An 18,200-nucleotide genomic window follows, 5' to 3' on the forward strand; every position below is an offset into this window, starting at 1 on the left:
AAGCGATATTTGGTGAATTTGCATTTAAATTCGGCGCAAGCTGCGATAAAGGCGACCTTTATATGAATAGATTGCGCAAGAGTTGGCGGGTGCGATCATACCGCACTAATGCCGGATCCCATCGAACTCATGATTAAGCGTGCTTGGCGAGAGTAGTACTAGGATGGGTGACCTCACAGGAAGTCCTCGTGTTGCACCCTCCATTTTATTTCATATAATGTTTTTTTAGTTGCATTTTCTCGGCGTGGTGTAACTCATTCGTTATTTGCGTTTTGTGAAATAAACAATTTGAAGCGATATTTGGTCGAATTTGCATTTAAATTGGCGCAAGCTGCGATAAAGGCGACCTTTATATGAATAGATTGCGCAAGAGTTGGCGGGTGCGATCATACCGGCACTAATAATGCCGGATCCCATCGAACTCATGATTAAGCGTGCTTGGCGAGTAGTACTAGGATGGGTGACCTCAGGAAGTCCTCGTGTTGCACCCTCCATTTTATTTCATATAATGTTTTTTAGTTGCATTTTCTCGGCGTGGTGTAACTCATTCGTTATTTGCGTTTTGTGAAATAAACAATTTGAAGCGATATTTGGTCGAATTTGCATTTAAATTGGCGCAAGCTGCGATAAAGGCGACCTTTATATGAATAGATTGCGCAAGAGTTGGCGGGTGCGATCATACCGGCACTAATGCCGGATCCCATCGAACTCATGATTAAGCGTGCTTGGCGAGAGTAGTACTAGGATGGGTGACCTCACAGGAAGTCCTCGTGTTGCACCCTCCATTTTATTTCATATAATGTTTTTTAGTTGCATTTTCTCGGCGTGGTGTAACTCATTCGTTATTTGCGTTTTGTGAAATAAACAATTTGAAGCGATATTTGGTGAATTTGCATTTAAATTTGGCGCAAGCTGCGATAAAGGCGACCTTTATATGAATAGATTGCGCAAGAGTTGGCGGGTGCGATCATACCGGCACTAATGCCGGATCCCATCGAACTCATGATTAAGCGTGCTTGGCGAGAGTAGTACTAGGATGGGTGACCTCACAGGAAGTCCTCGTGTTGCACCCTCCATTTTATTTCATATAATGTTTTTTAGTTGCATTTTCTCGGCGTGGTGTAACTCATTCGTTATTTGCGTTTTGTGAAATAAACAATTTGAAGCGATATTTGGTCGAATTTGCATTTAAATTTGGCGCAAGCTGCGATAAAGGCGACCTTTATATGAATAGATTGCGCAAGAGTTGGCGGGTGCGATCATACCGGCACTAATGCCGGATCCCATCGAACTCCATGATTAAGCGTGCTTGGCGAGAGTAGTACTAGGATGGGTGACCTCACAGGAAGTCCTCGTGTTGCACCCTCCATTTTATTTCATATAATGTTTTTTAGTTGCATTTTCTCGGCGTGGTGTAACTCATTCGTTATTTGCGTTTTGTGAAATAAACAATTTGAAGCGATATTTGGTCGAATTTGCATTTAAATTTGGCGCAAGCTGCGATAAAGGCGACCTTTATATGAATAGATTGCGCAAGAGTTGGCGGTGCGATCATACCGGCACTAATGCCGGATCCCATCGAACTCCATGATTAAGCGTGCTTGGCGAGTAGTACTAGGATGGGTGACCTCACAGGAAGTCCTCGTGTTGCACCTCCATTTTATTTCATATAATGTTTTTTTAGTTGCATTTTCTCGGCGTGGTGTAACTCATTCGTTATTTGCGTTTTGTGAAATAAACAATTTGAAGCGATATTTGGTGAATTTGCATTTAAATTCGGCGCAAGCTGCGATAAAGGCGACCTTTATATGAATAGATTGCGCAAGAGTTGGCGGGTGCGATCATACCGGCACTAATGCCGGATCCCATCGAACTCATGATTAAGCGTGCTTGGCGAGTAGTACTAGGATGGGTGACCTCACAGGAAGTCCTCGTGTTGCACCCTCCATTTTATTTCATATAATGTTTTTTAGTTGCATTTTCTCGGCGTGGTGTAACTCATTCGTTATTTGCGTTTTGTGAAATAAACAATTTGAAGCGATATTTGGTCGAATTTGCATTTAAATTGGCGCAAGCTGCGATAAAGGCGACCTTTATATGAATAGATTGCAAGAGTTGGCGGGTGCGATCATACCGGCACTAATGCCGGATCCCATCGAACTCATGATTAAGCGTGCTTGGCGAGTAGTACTAGGATGGGTGACCTCAGGAAGTCCTCGTGTTGCACCCTCCATTTTATTTCATATAATGTTTTTTAGTTGCATTTTCTCGGCGTGGTGTAACTCATTCGTTATTTGCGTTTTGTGAAATAAACAATTTGAAGCGATATTTGGTGAATTTGCATTTAAATTCGGCGCAAGCTGCGATAAAGGCGACCTTTATATGAATAGATTGCGCAAGAGTTGGCGGGTGCGATCATACCGGCACTAATGCCGGATCCCATCGAACTCATGATTAAGCGTGCTTGGCGAGTAGTACTAGGATGGGTGACCTCACAGGAAGTCCTCGTGTTGCACCCTCCATTTTATTTCATATAATGTTTTTTAGTTGCATTTTCTCGGCGTGGTGTAACTCATTCGTTATTTGCGTTTTGTGAAATAAACAATTTGAAGCGATATTTGGTCAATTTGCATTTAAATTGAGGCGCAAGCTGCGATAAAGGCGACCTTTATATGAATAGATTGCGCAAGAGTTGGCAGTGCGATCATACCGGCACTAATGCCGGATCCCATCGAACTCATGATTAAGCGTGCTTGGCGAGTAGTACTAGGATGGGTGACCTCACAGGAAGTCCTCGTGTTGCACCCTCCATTTTATTTCATATAATGTTTTTTAGTTGCATTTTCTCGGCGTGGTGTAACTCATTCGTTATTTGCGTTTTGTGAAATAAACAATTTGAAGCGATATTTGGTCGAATTTGCATTTAAATTGGCGCAAGCTGCGATAAAGGCGACCTTTATATGAATAGATTGCGCAAGAGTTGGCGGGTGCGATCATACCGGCACTAATGCCGGATCCCATCGAACTCATGATTAAGCGTGCTTGGCGAGAGTAGTACTAGGATGGGTGACCTCACAGGAAGTCCTCGTGTTGCACCCTCCATTTTATTTCATATAATGTTTTTTAGTTGCATTTTCTCGGCGTGGTGTAACTCATTCGTTATTTGCGTTTTGTGAAATAAACAATTTGAAGCGATATTTGGTCAATTTGCATTTAAATTGGCGCAAGCTGCGATAAAGGCGACCTTTATATGAATAGATTGCGCAAGAGTTGGCGGGTGCGATCATACCGGCACTAATGCGGATCCCATCGAACTCATGATTAAGCGTGCTTGGCGAGAGTAGTACTAGGATGGGTGACCTCACAGGAAGTCCTCGTGTTGCACCCTCCATTTTATTTCATATAATGTTTTTTAGTTGCATTTTCTCGGCGTGGTGTAACTCATTCGTTATTTGCGTTTTGTGAAATAAACAATTTGAAGCGATATTTGGTGAATTTGCATTTAAATTTGGCGCAAGCTGCGATAAAGGCGACCTTTATATGAATAGATTGCGCAAGAGTTGGCGGGTGCGATCATACCGGCACTAATGCCGGATCCCATCGAACTCATGATTAAGCGTGCTTGGCGAGAGTAGTACTAGGATGGGTGACCTCACAGGAAGTCCTCGTGTTGCACCCTCCATTTTATTTCATATAATGTTTTTTTAGTTGCATTTTCTCGGCGTGGTGTAACTCATTCGTTATTTGCGTTTTGTGAAATAAACAATTTGAAGCGATATTTGGTGAATTTGCATTTAAATTGGCGCAAGCTGCGATAAAGGCGACCTTTATATGAATAGATTGCGCAAGAGTTGGCGGGTGCGATCATACCGGCACTAATGCGGATCCCATCGAACTCATGATTAAGCGTGCTTGGCGAGTAGTACTAGGATGGGTGACCTCACAGGAAGTCCTCGTGTTGCACCTCCCATTTTATTTCATATAATGTTTTTTTAGTTGCATTTTCTCGGCGTGGTGTAACTCATTCGTTATTTGCGTTTTGTGAAATAAACAATTTGAAGCGATATTTGGTCGAATTTGCATTTAAATTGGCGCAAGCTGCGATAAAGGCGACCTTTATATGAATAGATTGCAAGAGTTGGCGGGTGCGATCATACCGGCACTAATGCCGGATCCCATCGAACTCCATGATTAAGCGTGCTTGGCGAGAGTAGTACTAGGATGGGTGACCTCACAGGAAGTCCTCGTGTTGCACCCTCCATTTTATTTCATATAATGTTTTTTTAGTTGCATTTTCTCGGCGTGGTGTAACTCATTCGTTATTTGCGTTTTGTGAAATAAACAATTTGAAGCGATATTTGGTCGAATTTGCATTTAAATTTGGCGCAAGCTGCGATAAAGGCGACCTTTATATGAATAGATTGCGCAAGAGTTGGCGGGTGCGATCATACCGGCACTAATGCCGGATCCCATCGAACTCATGATTAAGCGTGCTTGGCGAGAGTAGTACTAGGATGGGTGACCTCACAGGAAGTCCTCGTGTTGCACCCTCCATTTTATTTCATATAATGTTTTTTTAGTTGCATTTTCTCGGCGTGGTGTAACTCATTCGTTATTTGCGTTTTGTGAAATAAACAATTTGAAGCGATATTTGGTGAATTTGCATTTAAATTCGGCGCAAGCTGCGATAAAGGCGACCTTTATATGAATAGATTGCGCAAGAGTTGGCGGGTGCGATCATACCGGCACTAATGCCGGATCCCATCGAACTCATGATTAAGCGTGCTTGGCGAGAGTAGTACTAGGATGGGTGACCTCACAGGAAGTCCTCGTGTTGCACCCTCCATTTTATTTCATATAATGTTTTTTTAGTTGCATTTTCTCGGCGTGGTGTAACTCATTCGTTATTTGCGTTTTGTGAAATAAACAATTTGAAGCGATATTTGGTCGAATTTGCATTTAAATTCGGCAAGCTGCGATAAAGGCGACCTTTATATGAATAGATTGCGCAAGAGTTGGCGGGTGCGATCATACCGGCACTAATGCCGGATCCCATCGAACTCATGATTAAGCGTGCTTGGCGAGAGTAGTACTAGGATGGGTGACCTCACAGGAAGTCCTCGTGTTGCACCCTCCATTTTATTTCATATAATGTTTTTTAGTTGCATTTTCTCGGCGTGGTGTAACTCATTCGTTATTTGCGTTTTGTGAAATAAACAATTTGAAGCGATATTTGGTCGAATTTGCATTTAAATTGGCGCAAGCTGCGATAAAGGCGACCTTTATATGAATAGATTGCGCAAGAGTTGGCGGGTGCGATCATACCGGCACTAATGCCGGATCCCATCGAACTCATGATTAAGCGTGCTTGGCGAGAGTAGTACTAGGATGGGTGACCTCAGGAAGTCCTCGTGTTGCACCCTCCATTTTATTTCATATAATGTTTTTTAGTTGCATTTTCTCGGCGTGGTGTAACTCATTCGTTATTTGCGTTTTGTGAAATAAACAATTTGAAGCGATATTTGGTCGAATTTGCATTTAAATTGGCGCAAGCTGCGATAAAGGCGACCTTTATATGAATAGATTGCGCAAGAGTTGGCGGGTGCGATCATACCGGCACTAATGCCGGATCCCATCGAACTCTCATGATTAAGCGTGCTTGGCGAGTAGTACTAGGATGGGTGACCTCACAGGAAGTCCTCGTGTTGCACCCTCCATTTTATTTCATATAATGTTTTTTAGTTGCATTTTCTCGGCGTGGTGTAACTCATTCGTTATTTGCGTTTTGTGAAATAAACAATTTGAAGCGATATTTGGTGAATTTGCATTTAAATTTGGCGCAAGCTGCGATAAAGGCGACCTTTATATGAATAGATTGCGCAAGAGTTGGCGGGTGCGATCATACCGGCACTAATGCCGGATCCCATCGAACTCATGATTAAGCGTGCTTGGCGAGAGTAGTACTAGGATGGGTGACCTCACAGGAAGTCCTCGTGTTGCACCCTCCATTTTATTTCATATAATGTTTTTTAGTTGCATTTTCTCGGCGTGGTGTAACTCATTCGTTATTTGCGTTTTGTGAAATAAACAATTTGAAGCGATATTTGGTCGAATTTGCATTTAAATTGGCGCAAGCTGCGATAAAGGCGACCTTTATATGAATAGATTGCGCAAGAGTTGGCGGGTGCGATCATACCGGCACTAATGCCGGATCCCATCGAACTCATGATTAAGCGTGCTTGGCGAGAGTAGTACTAGGATGGGTGACCTCACAGGAAGTCCTCGTGTTGCACCCTCCCATTTTATTTCATATAATGTTTTTTTAGTTGCATTTTCTCGGCGTGGTGTAACTCATTCGTTATTTGCGTTTTGTGAAATAAACAATTTGAAGCGATATTTGGTGAATTTGCATTTAAATTGGCGCAAGCTGCGATAAAGGCGACCTTTATATGAATAGATTGCGCAAGAGTTGGCGGGTGCGATCATACCGGCACTAATGCGGATCCCATCGAACTCATGATTAAGCGTGCTTGGCGAGTAGTACTAGGATGGGTGACCTCACAGGAAGTCCTCGTGTTGCACCCTCCATTTTATTTCATATAATGTTTTTTAGTTGCATTTTCTCGGCGTGGTGTAACTCATTCGTTATTTGCGTTTTGTGAAATAAACAATTTGAAGCGATATTTGGTGAATTTGCATTTAAATTGGCGCAAGCTGCGATAAAGGCGACCTTTATATGAATAGATTGCGCAAGAGTTGGCGGGTGCGATCATACCGGCACTAATGCCGGATCCCATCGAACTCATGATTAAGCGTGCTTGGCGAGAGTAGTACTAGGATGGGTGACCTCACAGGAAGTCCTCGTGTTGCACCCTCCATTTTATTTCATATAATGTTTTTTTAGTTGCATTTTCTCGGCGTGGTGTAACTCATTCGTTATTTGCGTTTTGTGAAATAAACAATTTGAAGCGATATTTGGTCGAATTTGCATTTAAATTCGGCGCAAGCTGCGATAAAGGCGACCTTTATATGAATAGATTGCGCAAGAGTTGGCGGGTGCGATCATACCGGCACTAATGCGGATCCCATCGAACTCATGATTAAGCGTGCTTGGCGAGTAGTACTAGGATGGGTGACCTCACAGGAAGTCCTCGTGTTGCACCCTCCATTTTATTTCATATAATGTTTTTTTAGTTGCATTTTCTCGGCGTGGTGTAACTCATTCGTTATTTGCGTTTTGTGAAATAAACAATTTGAAGCGATATTTGGTGAATTTGCATTTAAATTCGGCGCAAGCTGCGATAAAGGCGACCTTTATATGAATAGATTGCGCAAGAGTTGGCGGGTGCGATCATACCGGCACTAATGCCGGATCCCATCGAACTCATGATTAAGCGTGCTTGGGCGAGTAGTACTAGGATGGGTGACCTCACAGGAAGTCCTCGTGTTGCACCTCCATTTTATTTCATATAATGTTTTTTAGTTGCATTTTCTCGGCGTGGTGTAACTCATTCGTTATTTGCGTTTTGTGAAATAAACAATTTGAAGCGATATTTGGTCGAATTTGCATTTAAATTGGCGCAAGCTGCGATAAAGGCGACCTTTATATGAATAGATTGCGCAAGAGTTGGCGGGTGCGATCATACCGGCACTAATGCCGGATCCCATCGAACTCATGATTAAGCGTGCTTGGCGAGAGTAGTACTAGGATGGGTGACCTCACAGGAAGTCCTCGTGTTGCACCCTCCATTTTATTTCATATAATGTTTTTTAGTTGCATTTTCTCGGCGTGGTGTAACTCATTCGTTATTTGCGTTTTGTGAAATAAACAATTTGAAGCGATATTTGGTCGAATTTGCATTTAAATTTGGCGCAAGCTGCGATAAAGGCGACCTTTATATGAATAGATTGCGCAAGAGTTGGCGGGTGCGATCATACCGGCACTAATGCCGGATCCCATCGAACTCATGATTAAGCGTGCTTGGCGAGAGTAGTACTAGGATGGGTGACCTCACAGGAAGTCCTCGTGTTGCACCCTCCATTTTATTTCATATAATGTTTTTTTAGTTGCATTTTCTCGGCGTGGTGTAACTCATTCGTTATTTGCGTTTTGTGAAATAAACAATTTGAAGCGATATTTGGTCGAATTTGCATTTAAATTGGCGCAAGCTGCGATAAAGGCGACCTTTATATGAATAGATTGCGCAAGAGTTGGCGGGTGCGATCATACCGGCACTAATGCCGGATCCCATCGAACTCCATGATTAAGCGTGCTTGGCGAGAGTAGTACTAGGATGGGTGACCTCACAGGAAGTCCTCGTGTTGCACCCTCCATTTTATTTCATATAATGTTTTTTAGTTGCATTTTCTCGGCGTGGTGTAACTCATTCGTTATTTGCGTTTTGTGAAATAAACAATTTGAAGCGATATTTGGTCGAATTTGCATTTAAATTGGCGCAAGCTGCGATAAAGGCGACCTTTATATGAATAGATTGCGCAAGAGTTGGCGGGTGCGATCATACCGGCACTAATGCCGGATCCCATCGAACTCATGATTAAGCGTGCTTGGCGAGAGTAGTACTAGGATGGGTGACCTCACAGGAAGTCCTCGTGTTGCACCCTCCATTTTATTTCATATAATGTTTTTTAGTTGCATTTTCTCGGCGTGGTGTAACTCATTCGTTATTTGCGTTTTGTGAAATAAACAATTTGAAGCGATATTTGGTCGAATTTGCATTTAAATTTGGCGCAAGCTGCGATAAAGGCGACCTTTATATGAATAGATTGCGCAAGAGTTGGCGGGTGCGATCATACCGGCACTAATGCCGGATCCCATCGAACTCATGATTAAGCGTGCTTGGCGAGAGTAGTACTAGGATGGGTGACCTCACAGGAAGTCCTCGTGTTGCACCCTCCATTTTATTTCATATAATGTTTTTTTAGTTGCATTTTCTCGGCGTGGTGTAACTCATTCGTTATTTGCGTTTTGTGAAATAAACAATTTGAAGCGATATTTGGTGAATTTGCATTTAAATTGGCGCAAGCTGCGATAAAGGCGACCTTTATATGAATAGATTGCGCAAGAGTTGGCGGGTGCGATCATACCGGCACTAATGCCGGATCCCATCGAACTCATGATTAAGCGTGCTTGGCGAGAGTAGTACTAGGATGGGTGACCTCACAGGAAGTCCTCGTGTTGCACCCTCCATTTTATTTCATATAATGTTTTTTAGTTGCATTTTCTCGGCGTGGTGTAACTCATTCGTTATTTGCGTTTTGTGAAATAAACAATTTGAAGCGATATTTGGTCAATTTGCATTTAAATTGGCGCAAGCTGCGATAAAGGCGACCTTTATATGAATAGATTGCGCAAGAGTTGGCGGGTGCGATCATACCGGCACTAATGCCGGATCCCATCGAACTCATGATTAAGCGTGCTTGGGCGAGTAGTACTAGGATGGGTGACCTCACAGGAAGTCCTCGTGTTGCACCCTCCATTTTATTTCATATAATGTTTTTTTAGTTGCATTTTCTCGGCGTGGTGTAACTCATTCGTTATTTGCGTTTTGTGAAATAAACAATTTGAAGCGATATTTGGTCGAATTTGCATTTAAATTGGCGCAAGCTGCGATAAAGGCGACCTTTATATGAATAGATTGCGCAAGAGTTGGCGGGTGCGATCATACCGGCACTAATGCCGGATCCCATCGAACTCATGATTAAGCGTGCTTGGCGAGAGTAGTACTAGGATGGGTGACCTCACAGGAAGTCCTCGTGTTGCACCCTCCATTTTATTTCATATAATGTTTTTTTAGTTGCATTTTCTCGGCGTGGTGTAACTCATTCGTTATTTGCGTTTTGTGAAATAAACAATTTGAAGCGATATTTGGTGAATTTGCATTTAAATTGGCGCAAGCTGCGATAAAGGCGACCTTTATATGAATAGATTGCGCAAGAGTTGGCGGGTGCGATCATACCGGCACTAATGCCGGATCCCATCGAACTCATGATTAAGCGTGCTTGGCGAGTAGTACTAGGATGGGTGACCTCACAGGAAGTCCTCGTGTTGCACCCTCCATTTTATTTCATATAATGTTTTTTTAGTTGCATTTTCTCGGCGTGGTGTAACTCATTCGTTATTTGCGTTTTGTGAAATAAACAATTTGAAGCGATATTTGGTGAATTTGCATTTAAATTTGGCGCAAGCTGCGATAAAGGCGACCTTTATATGAATAGATTGCGCAAGAGTTGGCGGGTGCGATCATACCGGCACTAATGCCGGATCCCATCGAACTCATGATTAAGCGTGCTTGGCGAGTAGTACTAGGATGGGTGACCTCAGGAAGTCCTCGTGTTGCACCCTCCATTTTATTTCATATAATGTTTTTTAGTTGCATTTTCTCGGCGTGGTGTAACTCATTCGTTATTTGCGTTTTGTGAAATAAACAATTTGAAGCGATATTTGGTGAATTTGCATTTAAATTCGGCGCAAGCTGCGATAAAGGCGACCTTTATATGAATAGATTGCGCAAGAGTTGGCGGGTGCGATCATACCGGCACTAATGCGGATCCCATCGAACTCATGATTAAGCGTGCTTGGCGAGAGTAGTACTAGGATGGGTGACCTCACAGGAAGTCCTCGTGTTGCACCTCCATTTTATTTCATATAATGTTTTTTAGTTGCATTTTCTCGGCGTGGTGTAACTCATTCGTTATTTGCGTTTTGTGAAATAAACAATTTGAAGCGATATTTGGTCGAATTTGCATTTAAATTGGCGCAAGCTGCGATAAAGGCGACCTTTATATGAATAGATTGCGCAAGAGTTGGCGGGTGCGATCATACCGGCACTAATGCGGATCCCATCGAACTCCATGATTAAGCGTGCTTGGCGAGAGTAGTACTAGGATGGGTGACCTCACAGGAAGTCCTCGTGTTGCACCCTCCATTTTATTTCATATAATGTTTTTTAGTTGCATTTTCTCGGCGTGGTGTAACTCATTCGTTATTTGCGTTTTGTGAAATAAACAATTTGAAGCGATATTTGGTCGAATTTGCATTTAAATTTGGCGCAAGCTGCGATAAAGGCGACCTTTATATGAATAGATTGCGCAAGAGTTGGCGGGTGCGATCATACCGGCACTAATGCGGATCCCATCGAACTCATGATTAAGCGTGCTTGGCGAGAGTAGTACTAGGATGGGTGACCTCACAGGAAGTCCTCGTGTTGCACCCTCCATTTTATTTCATATAATGTTTTTTTAGTTGCATTTTCTCGGCGTGGTGTAACTCATTCGTTATTTGCGTTTTGTGAAATAAACAATTTGAAGCGATATTTGGTGAATTTGCATTTAAATTGGCGCAAGCTGCGATAAAGGCGACCTTTATATGAATAGATTGCGCAAGAGTTGGCGGGTGCGATCATACCGGCACTAATGCCGGATCCCATCGAACTCATGATTAAGCGTGCTTGGCGAGTAGTACTAGGATGGGTGACCTCACAGGAAGTCCTCGTGTTGCACCTCCATTTTATTTCATATAATGTTTTTTAGTTGCATTTTCTCGGCGTGGTGTAACTCATTCGTTATTTGCGTTTTGTGAAATAAACAATTTGAAGCGATATTTGGTCGAATTTGCATTTAAATTGGCGCAAGCTGCGATAAAGGCGACCTTTATATGAATAGATTGCGCAAGAGTTGGCGGGTGCGATCATACCGGCACTAATGCGGATCCCATCGAACTCATGATTAAGCGTGCTTGGCGAGTAGTACTAGGATGGGTGACCTCACAGGAAGTCCTCGTGTTGCACCCTCCATTTTATTTCATATAATGTTTTTTTAGTTGCATTTTCTCGGCGTGGTGTAACTCATTCGTTATTTGCGTTTTGTGAAATAAACAATTTGAAGCGATATTTGGTCGAATTTGCATTTAAATTTGGCGCAAGCTGCGATAAAGGCGACCTTTATATGAATAGATTGCGCAAGAGTTGGCGGGTGCGATCATACCGGCACTAATGCCGGATCCCATCGAACTCATGATTAAGCGTGCTTGGCGAGAGTAGTACTAGGATGGGTGACCTCACAGGAAGTCCTCGTGTTGCACCCTCCATTTTATTTCATATAATGTTTTTTTAGTTGCATTTTCTCGGCGTGGTGTAACTCATTCGTTATTTGCGTTTTGTGAAATAAACAATTTGAAGCGATATTTGGTGAATTTGCATTTAAATTCGGCGCAAGCTGCGATAAAGGCGACCTTTATATGAATAGATTGCGCAAGAGTTGGCGGGTGCGATCATACCGGCACTAATGCCGGATCCCATCGAACTCATGATTAAGCGTGCTTGGCGAGAGTAGTACTAGGATGGGTGACCTCAGGAAGTCCTCGTGTTGCACCCTCCATTTTATTTCATATAATGTTTTTTAGTTGCATTTTCTCGGCGTGGTGTAACTCATTCGTTATTTGCGTTTTGTGAAATAAACAATTTGAAGCGATATTTGGTCGAATTTGCATTTAAATTGGCGCAAGCTGCGATAAAGGCGACCTTTATATGAATAGATTGCGCAAGAGTTGGCGAGTGCGATCATACCGGCACTAATGCCGGATCCCATCGAACTCATGATTAAGCGTGCTTGGCGAGTAGTACTAGGATGGGTGACCTCACAGGAAGTCCTCGTGTTGCACCTCCATTTTATTTCATATAATGTTTTTTAGTTGCATTTTCTCGGCGTGGTGTAACTCATTCGTTATTTGCGTTTTGTGAAATAAACAATTTGAAGCGATATTTGGTCGAATTTGCATTTAAATTGGCGCAAGCTGCGATAAAGGCGACCTTTATATGAATAGATTGCGCAAGAGTTGGCGGGTGCGATCATACCGCACTAATGCCGGATCCCATCGAACTCCATGATTAAGCGTGCTTGGCGAGAGTAGTACTAGGATGGGTGACCTCACAGGAAGTCCTCGTGTTGCACCCTCCATTTTATTTCATATAATGTTTTTTTAGTTGCATTTTCTCGGCGTGGTGTAACTCATTCGTTATTTGCGTTTTGTGAAATAAACAATTTGAAGCGATATTTGGTCGAATTTGCATTTAAATTGGCGCAAGCTGCGATAAAGGCGACCTTTATATGAATAGATTGCGCAAGAGTTGGCGGGTGCGATCATACCGGCACTAATGCCGGATCCCATCGAACTCATGATTAAGCGTGCTTGGCGAGTAGTACTAGGATGGGTGACCTCACAGGAAGTCCTCGTGTTGCACCCTCCATTTTATTTCATATAATGTTTTTTTAGTTGCATTTTCTCGGCGTGGTGTAACTCATTCGTTATTTGCGTTTTGTGAAATAAACAATTTGAAGCGATATTTGGTGAATTTGCATTTAAATTGGCGCAAGCTGCGATAAAGGCGACCTTTATATGAATAGATTGCGCAAGAGTTGGCGGGTGCGATCATACCGGCACTAATGCCGGATCCCATCGAACTCATGATTAAGCGTGCTTGGCGAGAGTAGTACTAGGATGGGTGACCTCACAGGAAGTCCTCGTGTTGCACCCTCCATTTTATTTCATATAATGTTTTTTAGTTGCATTTTCTCGGCGTGGTGTAACTCATTCGTTATTTGCGTTTTGTGAAATAAACAATTTGAAGCGATATTTGGTGAATTTGCATTTAAATTCGGCGCAAGCTGCGATAAAGGCGACCTTTATATGAATAGATTGCGCAAGAGTTGGCGGGTGCGATCATACCGGCACTAATGCGGATCCCATCGAACTCATGATTAAGCGTGCTTGGCGAGAGTAGTACTAGGATGGGTGACCTCAGGAAGTCCTCGTGTTGCACCCTCCATTTTATTTCATATAATGTTTTTTAGTTGCATTTTCTCGGCGTGGTGTAACTCATTCGTTATTTGCGTTTTGTGAAATAAACAATTTGAAGCGATATTTGGTCGAATTTGCATTTAAATTCGGCGCAAGCTGCGATAAAGGCGACCTTTATATGAATAGATTGCGCAAGAGTTGGCGGGTGCGATCATACCGGCACTAATGCCGGATCCCATCGAACTCCATGATTAAGCGTGCTTGGCGAGAGTAGTACTAGGATGGGTGACCTCAGGAAGTCCTCGTGTTGCACCCTCCATTTTATTTCATATAATGTTTTTTTAGTTGCATTTTCTCGGCGTGGTGTAACTCATTCGTTATTTGCGTTTTGTGAAATAAACAATTTGAAGCGATATTTGGTGAATTTGCATTTAAATTGGCGCAAGCTGCGATAAAGGCGACCTTTATATGAATAGATTGCGCAAGAGTTGGCGGGTGCGATCATACCGGCACTAATGCCGGATCCCATCGAACTCATGATTAAGCGTGCTTGGCGAGAGTAGTACTAGGATGGGTGACCTCACAGGAAGTCCTCGTGTTGCACCTCCCATTTTATTTCATATAATGTTTTTTAGTTGCATTTTCTCGGCGTGGTGTAACTCATTCGTTATTTGCGTTTTGTGAAATAAACAATTTGAAGCGATATTTGGTCGAATTTGCATTTAAATTCGGCGCAAGCTGCGATAAAGGCGACCTTTATATGAATAGATTGCGCAAGAGTTGGCGGGTGCGATCATACCGGCACTAATGCGGATCCCATCGAACTCATGATTAAGCGTGCTTGGCGAGAGTAGTACTAGGATGGGTGACCTCACAGGAAGTCCTCGTGTTGCACCCTCCATTTTATTTCATATAATGTTTTTTAGTTGCATTTTCTCGGCGTGGTGTAACTCATTCGTTATTTGCGTTTTGTGAAATAAACAATTTGAAGCGATATTTGGTCGAATTTGCATTTAAATTGGCGCAAGCTGCGATAAAGGCGACCTTTATATGAATAGATTGCGCAAGAGTTGGCGGGTGCGATCATACCGGCACTAATGCCGGATCCCATCGAACTCATGATTAAGCGTGCTTGGCGAGTAGTACTAGGATGGGTGACCTCACAGGAAGTCCTCGTGTTGCACCCTCCATTTTATTTCATATAATGTTTTTTAGTTGCATTTTCTCGGCGTGGTGTAACTCATTCGTTATTTGCGTTTTGTGAAATAAACAATTTGAAGCGATATTTGGTCGAATTTGCATTTAAATTGGCGCAAGCTGCGATAAAGGCGACCTTTATATGAATAGATTGCGCAAGAGTTGGCGGGTGCGATCATACCGGCACTAATGCCGGATCCCATCGAACTCATGATTAAGCGTGCTTGGCGAGAGTAGTACTAGGATGGGTGACCTCACAGGAAGTCCTCGTGTTGCACCCTCCATTTTATTTCATATAATGTTTTTTTAGTTGCATTTTCTCGGCGTGGTGTAACTCATTCGTTATTTGCGTTTTGTGAAATAAACAATTTGAAGCGATATTTGGTGAATTTGCATTTAAATTCGGCGCAAGCTGCGATAAGGCGACCTTTATATGAATAGATTGCGCAAGAGTTGGCGGGTGCGATCATACCGCACTAATGCCGGATCCCATCGAACTCATGATTAAGCGTGCTTGGGAGAGTAGTACTAGGATGGGTGACCTCACAGGAAGTCCTCGTGTTGCACCCTCCATTTTATTTCATATAATGTTTTTTTAGTTGCATTTTCTCGGCGTGGTGTAACTCATTCGTTATTTGCGTTTTGTGAAATAAACAATTTGAAGCGATATTTGGTGAATTTGCATTTAAATTGGCGCAAGCTGCGATAAAGGCGACCTTTATATGAATAGATTGCGCAAGAGTTGGCGGGTGCGATCATACCGGCACTAATGCCGGATCCCATCGAACTCCATGATTAAGCGTGCTTGGCGAGAGTAGTACTAGGATGGGTGACCTCACAGGAAGTCCTCGTGTTGCACCTCCATTTTATTTCATATAATGTTTTTTAGTTGCATTTTCTCGGCGTGGTGTAACTCATTCGTTATTTGCGTTTTGTGAAATAAACAATTTGAAGCGATATTTGGTCGAATTTGCATTTAAATTGGCGCAAGCTGCGATAAAGGCGACCTTTATATGAATAGATTGCGCAAGAGTTGGCGGGTGCGATCATACCGGCACTAATGCGGATCCCATCGAACTCATGATTAAGCGTGCTTGGCGAGAGTAGTACTAGGATGGGTGACCTCGCAGGAAGTCCTCGTGTTGCACCCTCCATTTTATTTCATATAATGTTTTTTAGTTGCATTTTCTCGGCGTGGTGTAACTCATTCGTTATTTGCGTTTTGTGAAATAAACAATTTGAAGCGATATTTGGTCGAATTTGCATTTAAATTTGGCGCAAGCTGCGATAAAGGCGACCTTTATATGAATAGATTGCGCAAGAGTTGGCGGGTGCGATCATACCGGCACTAATGCCGGATCCCATCGAACTCATGATTAAGCGTGCTTGGCGAGTAGTACTAGGATGGGTGACCTCACAGGAAGTCCTCGTGTTGCACCTCCATTTTATTTCATATAATGTTTTTTAGTTGCATTTTCTCGGCGTGGTGTAACTCATTCGTTATTTGCGTTTTGTGAAATAAACAATTTGAAGCGATATTTGGTGAATTTGCATTTAAATTTGGCGCAAGCTGCGATAAAGGCGACCTTTATATGAATAGATTGCGCAAGAGTTGGCGGGTGCGATCATACCGGCACTAATGCCGGATCCCATCGAACTCCATGATTAAGCGTGCTTGGCGAGAGTAGTACTAGGATGGGTGACCTCACAGGAAGTCCTCGTGTTGCACCTCCATTTTATTTCATATAATGTTTTTTAGTTGCATTTTCTCGGCGTGGTGTAACTCATTCGTTATTTGCGTTTTGTGAAATAAACAATTTGAAGCGATATTTGGTCGAATTTGCATTTAAATTCGGCGCAAGCTGCGATAAAGGCGACCTTTATATGAATAGATTGCGCAAGAGTTGGCGGGTGCGATCATACCGGCACTAATGCCGGATCCCATCGAACTCATGATTAAGCGTGCTTGGCGAGAGTAGTACTAGGATGGGTGACCTCACAGGAAGTCCTCGTGTTGCACCCTCCATTTTATTTCATATAATGTTTTTTTAGTTGCATTTTCTCGGCGTGGTGTAACTCATTCGTTATTTGCGTTTTGTGAAATAAACAATTTGAAGCGATATTTGGTGAATTTGCATTTAAATTGGCGCAAGCTGCGATAAAGGCGACCTTTATATGAATAGATTGCGCAAGAGTTGGCGGGTGCGATCATACCGGCACTAATGCCGGATCCCATCGAACTCATGATTAAGCGTGCTTGGGCGAGTAGTACTAGGATGGGTGACCTCACAGGAAGTCCTCGTGTTGCACCCTCCATTTTATTTCATATAATGTTTTTTAGTTGCATTTTCTCGGCGTGGTGTAACTCATTCGTTATTTGCGTTTTGTGAAATAAACAATTTGAAGCGATATTTGGTCGAATTTGCATTTAAATTTGGCGCAAGCTGCGATAAAGGCGACCTTTATATGAATAGATTGCGCAAGAGTTGGCAGTGCGATCATACCGGCACTAATGCGGATCCCATCGAACTCATGATTAAGCGTGCTTGGGCGAGTAGTACTAGGATGGGTGACCTCACAGGAAGTCCTCGTGTTGCACCCTCCATTTTATTTCATATAATGTTTTTTTAGTTGCATTTTCTCGGCGTGGTGTAACTCATTCGTTATTTGCGTTTTGTGAAATAAACAATTTGAAGCGATATTTGGTGAATTTGCATTTAAATTCGGCGCAAGCTGCGATAAAGGCGACCTTTATATGAATAGATTGCGCAAGAGTTGGCGGGTGCGATCATACCGGCACTAATGCCGGATCCCATCGAACTCATGATTAAGCGTGCTTGGCGAGAGTAGTACTAGGATGGGTGACCTCAGGAAGTCCTCGTGTTGCACCCTCCATTTTATTTCATATAATGTTTTTTAGTTGCATTTTCTCGGCGTGGTGTAACTCATTCGTTATTTGCGTTTTGTGAAATAAACAATTTGAAGCGATATTTGGTGAATTTGCATTTAAATTGGCGCAAGCTGCGATAAAGGCGACCTTTATATGAATAGATTGCGCAAGAGTTGGCGGGTGCGATCATACCGGCACTAATGCGGATCCCATCGAACTCATGATTAAGCGTGCTTGGCGAGAGTAGTACTAGGATGGGTGACCTCACAGGAAGTCCTCGTGTTGCACCCTCCATTT

General features: G+C 42.8%; 44 pseudogenes; all 44 read left to right on the forward strand.

Annotated features, from left to right (window-relative positions):
* Positions 1-87: 87 nt before the first annotated feature.
* On the forward strand, positions 88-200 carry LOC128037636 (5S ribosomal RNA; annotated as a pseudogene).
* Positions 201-668: 468 nt separating this feature from the next.
* On the forward strand, positions 669-782 carry LOC128037481 (5S ribosomal RNA; annotated as a pseudogene).
* Positions 783-959: 177 nt separating this feature from the next.
* On the forward strand, positions 960-1,073 carry LOC128037482 (5S ribosomal RNA; annotated as a pseudogene).
* Positions 1,074-1,251: 178 nt separating this feature from the next.
* LOC128037686 (5S ribosomal RNA) lies at positions 1,252-1,366 on the forward strand (annotated as a pseudogene).
* Positions 1,367-1,543: 177 nt separating this feature from the next.
* Positions 1,544-1,656, forward strand: LOC128037642 (5S ribosomal RNA; annotated as a pseudogene).
* Positions 1,657-2,985: 1,329 nt separating this feature from the next.
* Positions 2,986-3,099, forward strand: LOC128037483 (5S ribosomal RNA; annotated as a pseudogene).
* A 176-nt stretch (positions 3,100-3,275) lies between these two features.
* On the forward strand, positions 3,276-3,388 carry LOC128037582 (5S ribosomal RNA; annotated as a pseudogene).
* A 177-nt stretch (positions 3,389-3,565) lies between these two features.
* Positions 3,566-3,679, forward strand: LOC128037484 (5S ribosomal RNA; annotated as a pseudogene).
* A 464-nt stretch (positions 3,680-4,143) lies between these two features.
* Positions 4,144-4,258, forward strand: LOC128037697 (5S ribosomal RNA; annotated as a pseudogene).
* A 179-nt stretch (positions 4,259-4,437) lies between these two features.
* On the forward strand, positions 4,438-4,551 carry LOC128037485 (5S ribosomal RNA; annotated as a pseudogene).
* Positions 4,552-4,729: 178 nt separating this feature from the next.
* On the forward strand, positions 4,730-4,843 carry LOC128037486 (5S ribosomal RNA; annotated as a pseudogene).
* A 177-nt stretch (positions 4,844-5,020) lies between these two features.
* On the forward strand, positions 5,021-5,134 carry LOC128037488 (5S ribosomal RNA; annotated as a pseudogene).
* Positions 5,135-5,311: 177 nt separating this feature from the next.
* On the forward strand, positions 5,312-5,423 carry LOC128037668 (5S ribosomal RNA; annotated as a pseudogene).
* Positions 5,424-5,891: 468 nt separating this feature from the next.
* Positions 5,892-6,005, forward strand: LOC128037489 (5S ribosomal RNA; annotated as a pseudogene).
* A 177-nt stretch (positions 6,006-6,182) lies between these two features.
* Positions 6,183-6,296, forward strand: LOC128037490 (5S ribosomal RNA; annotated as a pseudogene).
* A 465-nt stretch (positions 6,297-6,761) lies between these two features.
* Positions 6,762-6,875, forward strand: LOC128037491 (5S ribosomal RNA; annotated as a pseudogene).
* A 468-nt stretch (positions 6,876-7,343) lies between these two features.
* On the forward strand, positions 7,344-7,456 carry LOC128037447 (5S ribosomal RNA; annotated as a pseudogene).
* Positions 7,457-7,632: 176 nt separating this feature from the next.
* On the forward strand, positions 7,633-7,746 carry LOC128037492 (5S ribosomal RNA; annotated as a pseudogene).
* A 178-nt stretch (positions 7,747-7,924) lies between these two features.
* On the forward strand, positions 7,925-8,038 carry LOC128037493 (5S ribosomal RNA; annotated as a pseudogene).
* A 178-nt stretch (positions 8,039-8,216) lies between these two features.
* On the forward strand, positions 8,217-8,331 carry LOC128037443 (5S ribosomal RNA; annotated as a pseudogene).
* A 177-nt stretch (positions 8,332-8,508) lies between these two features.
* LOC128037494 (5S ribosomal RNA) lies at positions 8,509-8,622 on the forward strand (annotated as a pseudogene).
* Positions 8,623-8,800: 178 nt separating this feature from the next.
* LOC128037495 (5S ribosomal RNA) lies at positions 8,801-8,914 on the forward strand (annotated as a pseudogene).
* A 177-nt stretch (positions 8,915-9,091) lies between these two features.
* On the forward strand, positions 9,092-9,205 carry LOC128037496 (5S ribosomal RNA; annotated as a pseudogene).
* Positions 9,206-9,381: 176 nt separating this feature from the next.
* Positions 9,382-9,494, forward strand: LOC128037689 (5S ribosomal RNA; annotated as a pseudogene).
* A 178-nt stretch (positions 9,495-9,672) lies between these two features.
* On the forward strand, positions 9,673-9,786 carry LOC128037497 (5S ribosomal RNA; annotated as a pseudogene).
* Positions 9,787-10,540: 754 nt separating this feature from the next.
* Positions 10,541-10,653, forward strand: LOC128037624 (5S ribosomal RNA; annotated as a pseudogene).
* Positions 10,654-10,829: 176 nt separating this feature from the next.
* On the forward strand, positions 10,830-10,943 carry LOC128037610 (5S ribosomal RNA; annotated as a pseudogene).
* Positions 10,944-11,121: 178 nt separating this feature from the next.
* Positions 11,122-11,234, forward strand: LOC128037583 (5S ribosomal RNA; annotated as a pseudogene).
* A 755-nt stretch (positions 11,235-11,989) lies between these two features.
* On the forward strand, positions 11,990-12,103 carry LOC128037499 (5S ribosomal RNA; annotated as a pseudogene).
* Positions 12,104-12,281: 178 nt separating this feature from the next.
* Positions 12,282-12,393, forward strand: LOC128037669 (5S ribosomal RNA; annotated as a pseudogene).
* Positions 12,394-12,858: 465 nt separating this feature from the next.
* Positions 12,859-12,972, forward strand: LOC128037679 (5S ribosomal RNA; annotated as a pseudogene).
* Positions 12,973-13,439: 467 nt separating this feature from the next.
* On the forward strand, positions 13,440-13,553 carry LOC128037500 (5S ribosomal RNA; annotated as a pseudogene).
* A 466-nt stretch (positions 13,554-14,019) lies between these two features.
* On the forward strand, positions 14,020-14,132 carry LOC128037441 (5S ribosomal RNA; annotated as a pseudogene).
* A 177-nt stretch (positions 14,133-14,309) lies between these two features.
* LOC128037607 (5S ribosomal RNA) lies at positions 14,310-14,423 on the forward strand (annotated as a pseudogene).
* Positions 14,424-14,601: 178 nt separating this feature from the next.
* LOC128037584 (5S ribosomal RNA) lies at positions 14,602-14,714 on the forward strand (annotated as a pseudogene).
* A 466-nt stretch (positions 14,715-15,180) lies between these two features.
* LOC128037501 (5S ribosomal RNA) lies at positions 15,181-15,294 on the forward strand (annotated as a pseudogene).
* A 466-nt stretch (positions 15,295-15,760) lies between these two features.
* Positions 15,761-15,875, forward strand: LOC128037566 (5S ribosomal RNA; annotated as a pseudogene).
* Positions 15,876-16,051: 176 nt separating this feature from the next.
* Positions 16,052-16,164, forward strand: LOC128037592 (5S ribosomal RNA; annotated as a pseudogene).
* Positions 16,165-16,630: 466 nt separating this feature from the next.
* Positions 16,631-16,745, forward strand: LOC128037577 (5S ribosomal RNA; annotated as a pseudogene).
* A 177-nt stretch (positions 16,746-16,922) lies between these two features.
* Positions 16,923-17,036, forward strand: LOC128037502 (5S ribosomal RNA; annotated as a pseudogene).
* A 177-nt stretch (positions 17,037-17,213) lies between these two features.
* LOC128037690 (5S ribosomal RNA) lies at positions 17,214-17,326 on the forward strand (annotated as a pseudogene).
* A 177-nt stretch (positions 17,327-17,503) lies between these two features.
* On the forward strand, positions 17,504-17,615 carry LOC128037675 (5S ribosomal RNA; annotated as a pseudogene).
* A 178-nt stretch (positions 17,616-17,793) lies between these two features.
* On the forward strand, positions 17,794-17,905 carry LOC128037670 (5S ribosomal RNA; annotated as a pseudogene).
* Positions 17,906-18,081: 176 nt separating this feature from the next.
* On the forward strand, positions 18,082-18,194 carry LOC128037585 (5S ribosomal RNA; annotated as a pseudogene).
* The last annotated feature ends 6 nt before the right edge of the window (positions 18,195-18,200 follow it).

The sequence above is a fragment of the Gossypium raimondii genome, unplaced genomic scaffold (assembly GCF_025698545.1).
Source record: "Gossypium raimondii isolate GPD5lz unplaced genomic scaffold, ASM2569854v1 Contig00262, whole genome shotgun sequence".
NCBI lineage: Eukaryota > Viridiplantae > Streptophyta > Magnoliopsida > Malvales > Malvaceae > Gossypium > Gossypium raimondii.